We start from the raw sequence: 9,950 nt of genomic DNA on the forward strand, positions 1-9,950 counted from the left end.
TTTTTCTCTATCTTCTAACTGTTTTGGAAAACAAATCTATTTCCAAATCAATTCAAAACAAAAATCGTAACCAAATCAATTTTCTCTCTCTTTACAGATTTGGAAACCAAATCAATTTTCTCTCTCTTACTATGTAAATTTTTTTCGATTCAAATCAATTTTCTCTCAGTTAACTTTCAGATTTGGAAATAGTATATTTTCTAGGATTAATTTAGCGTGATTTGGGGGTTAATATACAAAACATATATATCACTTTCTCTCACTTAACTTTCAGTTTTGGAAATAGTATATTTTTCTGGGAACATTAAAGCAACATATGTTTTCGTTTTTACTCATACATAAACACACATAGAATACAAATTATGAAACAAATACGTAAATTATGTATTATTGATGACGAGGAAACCATCATTTGTCAAGTATACAACATAATTTATCAAATGTATGTGGGTCTTGTTCAATAAATTACACATAATTTCTTTTACATTACACATAATTTTTTTTACATTACACATCCTTTACATTCTGTTACAAAAAAAAGTACAAAATCTTCTTTAGTTCAAAAATGGTGCCCATCCATGTACTCTCCATTAGTTTCGTTGACTCACTTTGATTTGATGATTCTCTTTAAAATTTCATCTGGTATATCAAATCTACACACATAAATATACATACATTAAAAAAAAAATCATATATTGTATTATAAACTACATGTACAGTTTCGTAAATTATATATAATGTTTGTCAATTTTTTACGACATTTGAAGGTTTTGAGTAGTTTGGTTAACTTATCAAGGCTACTGTTTTGGGTGAAAAGTACACGTAATGATAAATAAATAAAACACAATTTATGTGCACTTATACGTAAATTATATACATAATGGTAAGCACATGAAGATATACGTAAATTATATATACTTTATTGCAAAGTACACGAGATTTCATAGTAAAGCGAAGTATTTCTACTAATGAAATGAGTACTGTTTTGGTGTTAAAGCACGGGCAATGTTCTATAAATTACCCATAATTTACTATAAATTGTGGTAATTTACGATAAAGTACATGTACTGTAATGAGTAACCGTACGAAAGAACAAATGTTTCATAAATCCGTACGGATTGAAAACCAGATCTGAAGAAAAAAATGAGAATATCATTAAGCTTAAACTCCAAATCTAAAGATATCTGCTATGATGATTGATTGCAATAATGTCAAACTCGAGTTGAAGGATTAAACATTAAGATCAGAAACATAAATGAAATTTTAAGAGAGAGAAACAAAATAAACATCAAACATTCGATTGATGATTGATAATCTGATCCCACGAAATATCAGAAACAATAGAAGATTAAACATAGATCTAAAGAAATATGATATTATCACTTGATGCAAACATAACATACTAACTATGAAGGAATCATTGAATAAGGAATAAACATAAAGATCTTAAACAGTTATGAAATTTTTAGGGTTTTAGTTATGAATCTTTGAATAAGGAATAAACATAAAGATCTTAAACAGTTATGAAAATTTTAGAGAGAGAAAATAAACATCATACATTCGAAGTTAATGAATTAGTAAACAGATCTTATAGATATGTATCATAAATTTGATACGTTTTATAATAGAGCGAAATAATTAGGGTTTTAGTTATAAGAAGAAATATTAGATATTAACAATGGTGTTTATAAAGATTTCGAAAGTATTAAACCTGATAAATGATGAATTTGGACAGCAATATAATGTAGAAGAAGAAGATTTTCTGAGTTTAATGGAGGTTTGTCAACTAAATCGGTTTTAGATCGATCAAATAAAGAGTTTCCGTTACTGAAAATAATGGAGATATCCTTACTTTGAATAGAAACATGATTGGAGAGAAATATGGGAGATAATAATGAAGATATCCTTACTTTGAATAGAAATATGATTGGAGAGAAATACGGAAGATAAATATGGAAGAAGATATGCATAGATTTCGATGATAAATCAGTTATAAAATATGGAAAGGTTAGATTAGGGATTATGAAATAATATTTATTCTAGAGATTTGTGTTTTCTCTCTAGATGAGACCAAATGGACTAGATATCCATTTATACTATTTTTTTGGTTTTAAAACCCTTTTTAGGATTAGAGAGGATTATATCTACTATTAGGACCCGTTTTTTGGACTATAAACCCAAAAATTCTTTAATGAAATATACACTATTAAGGTATAAACTAAGCTTAACTAAGTCACAGTAGTTAGGGTTATAGAAGATACTTGGTGATTTTATGTATGATTTTATGAATGAATATCCGTTGGGACTCTTTTTTGTTGAAAATATACCCGTTCATGAGGAACCAAAAATTAAACTAAGCTTGACTAAGTCATAGTTATTAGGATTATAAAAGGTATTATCTCTATCTCTTTGAACCCAATATTTTTTGAGAAAAAATTCGGTTATATTTGATTTTTTTTTCTTTGGATTTTACCTCAAATTATAGCTTGGAATGCTCTGCTTGGAATATAATATTTTTTTGTTATTTGTTAATATTTGGTTAACTTTTAATTTAATGTTCGAATAAATTTTATTTATGAATAAGTAATCATGGTAATAGAAATTTGAATTTTGAGAAAAAATTTGATTATATTTGATTTTTTTTATGTGTAATAATTTTTTTAGAGTTGTGTATAGAATGGAAGAGAGACTCGGTTATACTTGATTTTTGGTGTTGGTGTTGGTTAGCAATTTAGGACACAATTTTAGTTAGTTTTATTTAGTTATTTTTGTCTAATAGTTGTCCTTAGCAAAACTGAAGTTGCATATAGTAACATCCATAAGGGGCAATCCCATTCCTGGAGGAATAGGATTCCTTTTGCATTCCCGCGAAGCAAACAATAATCTGGATCGTGATTCCCGAGGATCACATTCTATTGCCGCGCTAATCCGGCACGCCACACATGGCCTAAAAGAATATTGTTTATGGCAGTTAAGATAATATAAATATTTATTTTTGAGTGAAATGTATTGAGGACAAAATGAACTGCCACATATTTATGGGGGCCCGTCACCAATTGTGGTCAAAACGAAATTAATTGTTTTTCCCCATTTTTGCCAACCTTTCTCCACTATTGCCCTTATGTCTCTATGATTTTTTACGGTCTTCACTGTTTCTTATAAAGAGTGGGCAACTTTAATGATCATAATCAACCCCTATTATTTCTTTGTTCTCATGCAGTTTGATCATCATTGTCGAACAACTAAAGATTAAGAAATCTAAATGGCGGTGACACTGACAACGTCTTCAGCATCAACGACACAATTTCGAGCTTGCTTTCGTCAGAAATTGCTTTAGAGTAGTGGCACCACCGGGTGTGGTTGAGATTGAAGATAAAATGGATTCGGAAATGAGAATCTATCGATTTAAATATCTGGTGAAGTTGGGGAAGAATAAACTCTTGTTATTCTTGGCGCAAGTGGGTCTTGAAAATCAACAACGATTAATTGTTGTTGGGTTGCATAAGGTTGCAATAAGTTATAATGGGACTTAGAAAGTGTTGTATTGAGTTTGCAGTTGATTTACAATGGATTTTGTTGGGCTTGCAAGGTTGCAATGGGTTGTCGAGGGGTTGCATTGCATGCATTGGAGGTACAATAGTCAACATACAAACAATATATGTATTGCATTGAGTTTACCGTTGGTTGCATTGGAGTTGCATTTGGGAGTATAATAGTAAATTTTTTTAAAATCTATTATACAAAACAGATCCTTGTGACTAGGACACAATAATTACTTAAAATATGACTAGGACAAAAGAATGGTGAGTTGGATGCTGACTTGCACAGCCACATAGATCTATTTTTTTATCTGGATCGTTCAATCTAATCTAACGTATTAGGGCCCTTGATCTTAGCCGCTGAACTTCACTGAGGGCAATTGAAACGACGACATTAAATCCTTCACGTTTAAATCTCTTCGTCTTCTCTTCCTACTTCCTTACTTCTCTCTTGTCGACTGGAGACAAACATTGGAGAACAATGGGGACTTTCCTGTAAAAAAAGGTATTATTAGAACCCTAATTTGTTTTAATAACAAGTTATATGTAATTTGTTATGATGTGGAGGTTGGAAATTTCAATGATGATAATGAAAGTGAAACCCTACTAGCTATAAGAAAATTTGATTTGCATGGTAGTCGCGATTTGCCTGATGAAACTGGAGCTAGGAGTCAATCAGAGTTTGTAAAATCTAATGATCAGTTGTTTAGGGTTACAAGAGGTTATTATCCTGGATCTTTTTCAGTTGTTTAGGGTTACAAGCCCATTGCTTCCTCTCCAAGCCTTCTCCTTCATTTCGTCCTAAAATTGGATTCAATAGAAACGTCAATCTCATGGGTAACCCTATTCTTTTTATTCAACAATCAAACTAATTTTTCATTCATAATCAAAATCTTTCAAGAACAGTAAAACATCATTTGTTACAATCTTCTTCTCGTTCTTTACTTAGCTCTATATTTGTAATGAAGAAGACCCTAATCAGAGGTTACAGTTTCATTTTCCTAGCTTTTCTTATATTTACTACTTCTTGGTGTTCAGGATATATCGGGGAGTTCTTCCTGATGGTAGAAAAATTACTGTTAAATTGATGGATCGAGCTGGTAAACAAGGGGAAGATGAGTTCAAATTGGAGGTTTAGTAAATCATACCTTCCCCAAATTCTTCCTTTTTTCCTTCAATTTGATTTTGTTTGGGTATAATTTTGATGTTTTCTGTCTTTCTTGTTTCATTTCTACTTAAATCGGTTTGTTTCAATCTGAAAAGAAGATCCTTACCTCAATTGGTACTAACATTTGTTCAGCTTTATAATTCATAGTTTATATGTGAATGATTTCTTTCTCCCTTTTTGTTTTTCTTTAATTAGCTTTTTTATATCACAAAATTGAATTGCTCCATTGAGGGTGTAAGGAAAACAAATAATAGAATGACCTCAATTATGCCTCTCTCACTACTGATTATAGAGGATAACATCAGAATAGTTGTACCTAATCACAGTTGTGGTTATATTTTCTATTGATCGAGTTTTCAGTAGTTTCACATTCAAAGAAACCTCGAATCCTGCCTTTCTTGAAGTAGTTAGTTTGTTGAAGAGATTTAGAGCTAAATTAGTTCTCTACAATGTATTTAGACAAATGGGTTTTTCTTGGATAAATACCAAGGTCAAATTTAGGTCATTTTGTGACACATGAAACATGATTTGCTGCCAACTTTGTTGAAGTTCTGCATTTGTCTTTACATGGCTAGGTACACCTATTTGTAATGATGAAGGCCCTAAGCAGTGGTTACAGTTTCATTTTCCTAGCTTTTCATATATTTACTACTTCTTGATTTAAATTTTATTTATGGTTTTCAGGAAACAATCAAAGAACGAAACAACTTAATCAGGTAAGAAAACTCCAATATAAGGTTACAATTCCTGAATTATATTAGATTTTTTAGTTGTTCCTGAATTATATTAGATTTTCGGTTGTTTTAGGAAACGATTTGACAGTCCAAAACCTTAACCGAATGTTACAATTTCACTTTCCTAACTTTTCTTCTATTGACATTGATTTCCTAGCTAATTAGTTCCTGATTTAAATTTGATTTAAAATTTCTCAACTAATAATTGAAGGACGCAGCAACTTAATAAAGAGACACTTGAAGGATGAAATTTCCTTTATGTGAAACTATTATGAACTTAACCACTTGTTGCTTCATAGATGATGTTTTCCTTCAAAAACCTAATCACATGGTAGGAGGATATCATCTTTAATGGAAAACAGTAAAAACAGGACTGCCATTCACGCCCGAAACTTCATTGTATTTCCTTAATACCATCTTAAATGGAAAACAATGTTGTTTCTTTAGATGAAATTTTTCGTAAAGTGCCCTGTATATTCTACATTCACTAATATCAAAGTTGTTGTCCTATCGTTGGTGTGCATTGAATTGATACTATGTGAGCCACTTTTAGTTAAATTATATAGTTAGTGGTCTGTGGTGATATGATCTCAATAAATATTCCAACTTTCTTTCCACGCTCCTTCATTGATTCCATTTGTTATGAGGTTATCATGGGGAACGAACACCAAATTTGTTATCTCTGTGCATTATAGGCGGTTTAATGTGTTAACGGAAGCAGATGTTGATAAAGTTGCTGCAAAATTCGACAACCTCTCCAATGATTTTTAGGTTAAGTTTTAAAAGCATGAGGGTTTGACAGATCATTACGAAGCCAAGCTTCCAATTATAAATGGTGGGTCTCTCCCTCAGCTTTCAATGAACTGCTTGTCTTTCCAGACTGATTGTCTCCTCATTGTCTTTAAACTATCACCTAAACTTTTGTTACATTTGGCTTGAGCATTTGTTCCGGAATGATGCGTTATCGTAAGAAAACATATATTAATACTCTCTAACTGTTTTTTTTTTGTTGACAGAACATATTCTCTAACTGTTGGAGATGAGAGTTTGTAGTTCAGGTAATTTTCTTTTATTTTTTAATTTTTCATCTCAGCTCAACCTTCTTATTAGATAAGTCCAAAACTAACGTCTTGTTTGGACTCAACTCTTTGAGTTTTTAACTAATAGTGATATTTCAAAGATTTTCTAGAGCACATGGCCCCAACAATTCCCATGGTTGCTTATCCCCCGCCTTAACGCCTCTACTGCCACCACTCTCAGTTTCACTCAAATTTCTGTTGCTCGAGGTTATTACTGAAAGGGTTGTAAGGAATCCAGGAGAGAATCACAGATAAGATAGAAGACCAGGTTTAAGACGTCGTTGTCCTACAAGCTACAACTGCAACCAGTAACAATGTAAACATCTCATTTTTATTGTCAATTTTTTTATTTTCTTACTTATTTTCTCCCTCTTTGTGCGTTATTCAAGCAAGGATGAATTGCGTTAGACACAGTGGAGTGTAACGATTTAGGTTTCAGAGAACTATTTTTTTGCTGGCATATTTTCCCCTTCCATTTTCTGCAACCTACTCATTGCTATTTGATGTTGAAGTAGGTATATTTGGATTTGAAATGAAATATCACACGATTCTTCTGCATCTCTCCTCTTGCAGGCCTCTCTCTATATTTTTCCAATTTGAAGCCCACCCGACCTGGTCCAGGCTTAAGAGTTTATGCGCTCGAAGTGGATTTAGGCAGGGGGCGTGGCTCTAGGTAAGGAATCGCCAATCGATGGCCTGCGGTTATTGCATCGAGTTTGTCCTCATGTTAGCCTAAATAACTTGCTCGAGTTTGCTCTTCATCCTAGCCTAACTGACTTGTTTGGTTTCTCAAACTCGTAAGTTGTTTCCTTTTCTTATTTCCCATGGGAAAAAACGGATCTTCTACTTGAATTGTTGCCTCAAAGTATTAAAATTCTGTAGGTTAACTGGATTTTGACCACTACACTTTATCTGGACACAAACTGTTTGAGAAAATGTTTCATACAGGTTTGAAGTACCAATTGTTTTGGATATTCTCTTGTTAATTTCTTTTTTTGCTTGTGCAATTGTTTTTGTTTTCTTATAAGAAGTATATCAAAAGAAGGCAGGAAACATCTTTGCATCAAGCAATTCGAAAAATTGAAATATGTTAGTTTTGATCGGTACCAATTGATTTTGAAGTGTTATCACAATTTTGGGTTACAAAATCATAGCTGTAGTCTAACTAATCTTAACTTTATTTATTTTTTCCGAATGAACAAAATTAATGAGATTTTAATCATACTTTTCTATCCATCTCTATTTACATGTTTATAGATATGGTATATGTCAGCCTCAGAAGATGATGATGGCCGCCAACAGGTCTCGGTCATGGCAAAAAGGCGCCTTCTTCTTCTTTAGGTGATGAAGTCCAGAGCTGCACCCGTATTTATCTCTCTCTCGATTTTGGTGCTCTGGGTTGTGATTATTTTGGATTAAATAAAGGTTTTTGATTGTTTATTACTCACTACTATAGATACTAACTTTGGTTCTTATTCTTCATCTCTATTTCAACCATCTCTAGCTACTGCAAGTAGGAGTTACTTTTATACCTCTTCAAGATGTTGAAGAATAAAGAGTAAGGTAAGTAATTTTATTATATTTGGTTCCCATTTTCAATTGATTATCTCGGACTCTATTATTGCTCGTTGATGATGGATTAACAATATAGTAAAGTAAGTTGATTCATATTTTCTTTTATATATTTTGTTTCACATCTTTTCTTATTTTTATTTCTATAATTTTTGTATTTATTGCAATCTCCTCTTATGTTATTGCAAAATGCGAAATCAAATTTTGGGGTGATTTTTTATTTGTTTATTTGGTCGAATCTATATTTGTTTTCGTTCGGTTCACATTTTTGCAGGTTGATTCATATATGAACATTTTTATCTTCCATTGTTGGTTATGAGGTATGTATTTCAGACTGTTTCAATATAGAGTTTGGGTATGCTCTGTTATGTATATCCCATTTCTAATTATAGGTTGTTTTGACAACGTTATCTTCGGATTATGTGTTTTCGTTAGAAAAAATATGTTATTTTGATTGTATAAGGGTGATCTTTAGTCATTTGTTTTTTTTTAACATTTTCAACTACCGTTTATCAAGATTCTAATTTTTCTTTAACTCTTCCTTAGAAAATAGAGGAAGACAAATCAACGATTATCTCAAGCGTATGTCGAAGACTTTATGGCCCTTCTCAATTCTCATTCATCAGATAACTTGCGATTAAGGTTTCAAAGTTCTGTTTTAATTTGCACATGAATCCTGCATGTGTTTCTTTATTCATCAGGTTGATAAAAATAGAGTTTGTTAAATTAGTTTGAAGAGGTTGATTGACACCAATGTTGTCTTTTATTATGTCGACATTAAAAGAAAAAGAACCAGACAAGCCCGCGTTTGTCTTAATAGTCGGAAATATAATTCGTGATCTTAAAATGATTTTGGTGGGTCGATGAAGCTATTGATTTATTAATATTTTCTACAGCTTAAAACGCTGCATATGTTTGAGTAGTTAGCGTCTGTCAAAGTTATTGCTTTGTGGTTATCAACTTAAACACTTTGCTCATTGTTTCACAACTGACGTCATGATATTTTTCGTGACTCTTGCTAATAAACACAACCAAATTGAATTTGAATTTAGGATGTTATGATGATGGAACCAATCTTGCTAATATATATAACTAAATATTTTGTTTTCTTTCTAAGAAATGTATTTATTATTTCCCTATTGCTCTTTTTCAGTTTCAAGTCTTCAAATTACTCTTGGTCTCTTATCAAATTCACTTGGTAAGTATTTTCAATCATTTTTTTTATAATTAACATGACTTCGAATTTGAAAAGATAAGGTGATTCAATAGACCATAATATGGTCGTGTGGTTAGCTTATTGATGTACAGAATTTGATTTTGTCTTGTTTTTGTAGGTATGTTCCAATTTGTTTAAAAAATGTCTTCCCCTATTCCTGTCAGAATGCTTTGGAAGGATATGGACTTGACCCGTCTGAGATAGAGTGACCTTCGATTGGATCAAATAATTTGCACAAACGAATACGTTTTCTTGTTTCTCTTGCTTATAGTGAACCCGTGAAATTAAAATTCCATTATTGGGTTAGAGTTCAACATGGGATCACCTTTCAAAATCTCAAATGACTTTGTAAATATTAAGCGTTTGATCTCTTTAAATTCGGAATAGTCTACTTTATGTCTGTTGCACCCAAGTTGGAGTCTGAATTGATTCTTCTTTCTTCGATAGTAGGGAGTTTAAATTGATTGCAAATAATTGGACTTGAAATTTCATGTAAAATTACATCTAATAACTATACAATCTGTTAATGTTTTTAGTAACAAGTGAAAACTTAAGGTTTTCCGTAGTTTGTTATCCGAAAAAGAAAACCAAAAGCTTTTCAGAATACTTTTTCTAAATAGATTTAAGAACACTAAAATTAAA

The 9,950-nt window shown here is 31.7% G+C and overlaps 1 long non-coding RNA gene across 2 annotated transcripts; it reads left to right on the forward strand.

Annotated features, from left to right (window-relative positions):
- The first annotated feature begins 3,908 nt into the window (after positions 1-3,908).
- LOC147556683 (uncharacterized) lies at positions 3,909-9,649 on the forward strand. Of its 2 annotated transcripts, XR_015233527.1 has the most exons (14): positions 3,909-4,044; positions 4,302-4,376; positions 4,578-4,671; positions 5,392-5,423; positions 6,458-6,499; positions 6,631-6,727; positions 6,789-6,836; positions 7,094-7,193; positions 7,778-7,885; positions 8,025-8,083; positions 8,367-8,412; positions 8,639-8,734; positions 9,246-9,290; positions 9,427-9,649. It is a non-coding gene; the product is annotated as an uncharacterized LOC147556683 (long non-coding RNA). The 2 variants fall into 2 exon arrangements; XR_015233526.1 differs by lacking the exon at positions 4,302-4,376 and having other exon boundaries at positions 3,925-4,044.
- The last annotated feature ends 301 nt before the right edge of the window (positions 9,650-9,950 follow it).

The sequence above is a fragment of the Eschscholzia californica genome, unplaced genomic scaffold (genome assembly GCF_041429995.1).
Source record: "Eschscholzia californica isolate CP2 unplaced genomic scaffold, dmEscCali1.0.p SCAF_2, whole genome shotgun sequence".
Classification (NCBI taxonomy): Eukaryota; Viridiplantae; Streptophyta; class Magnoliopsida; order Ranunculales; family Papaveraceae; genus Eschscholzia; species Eschscholzia californica.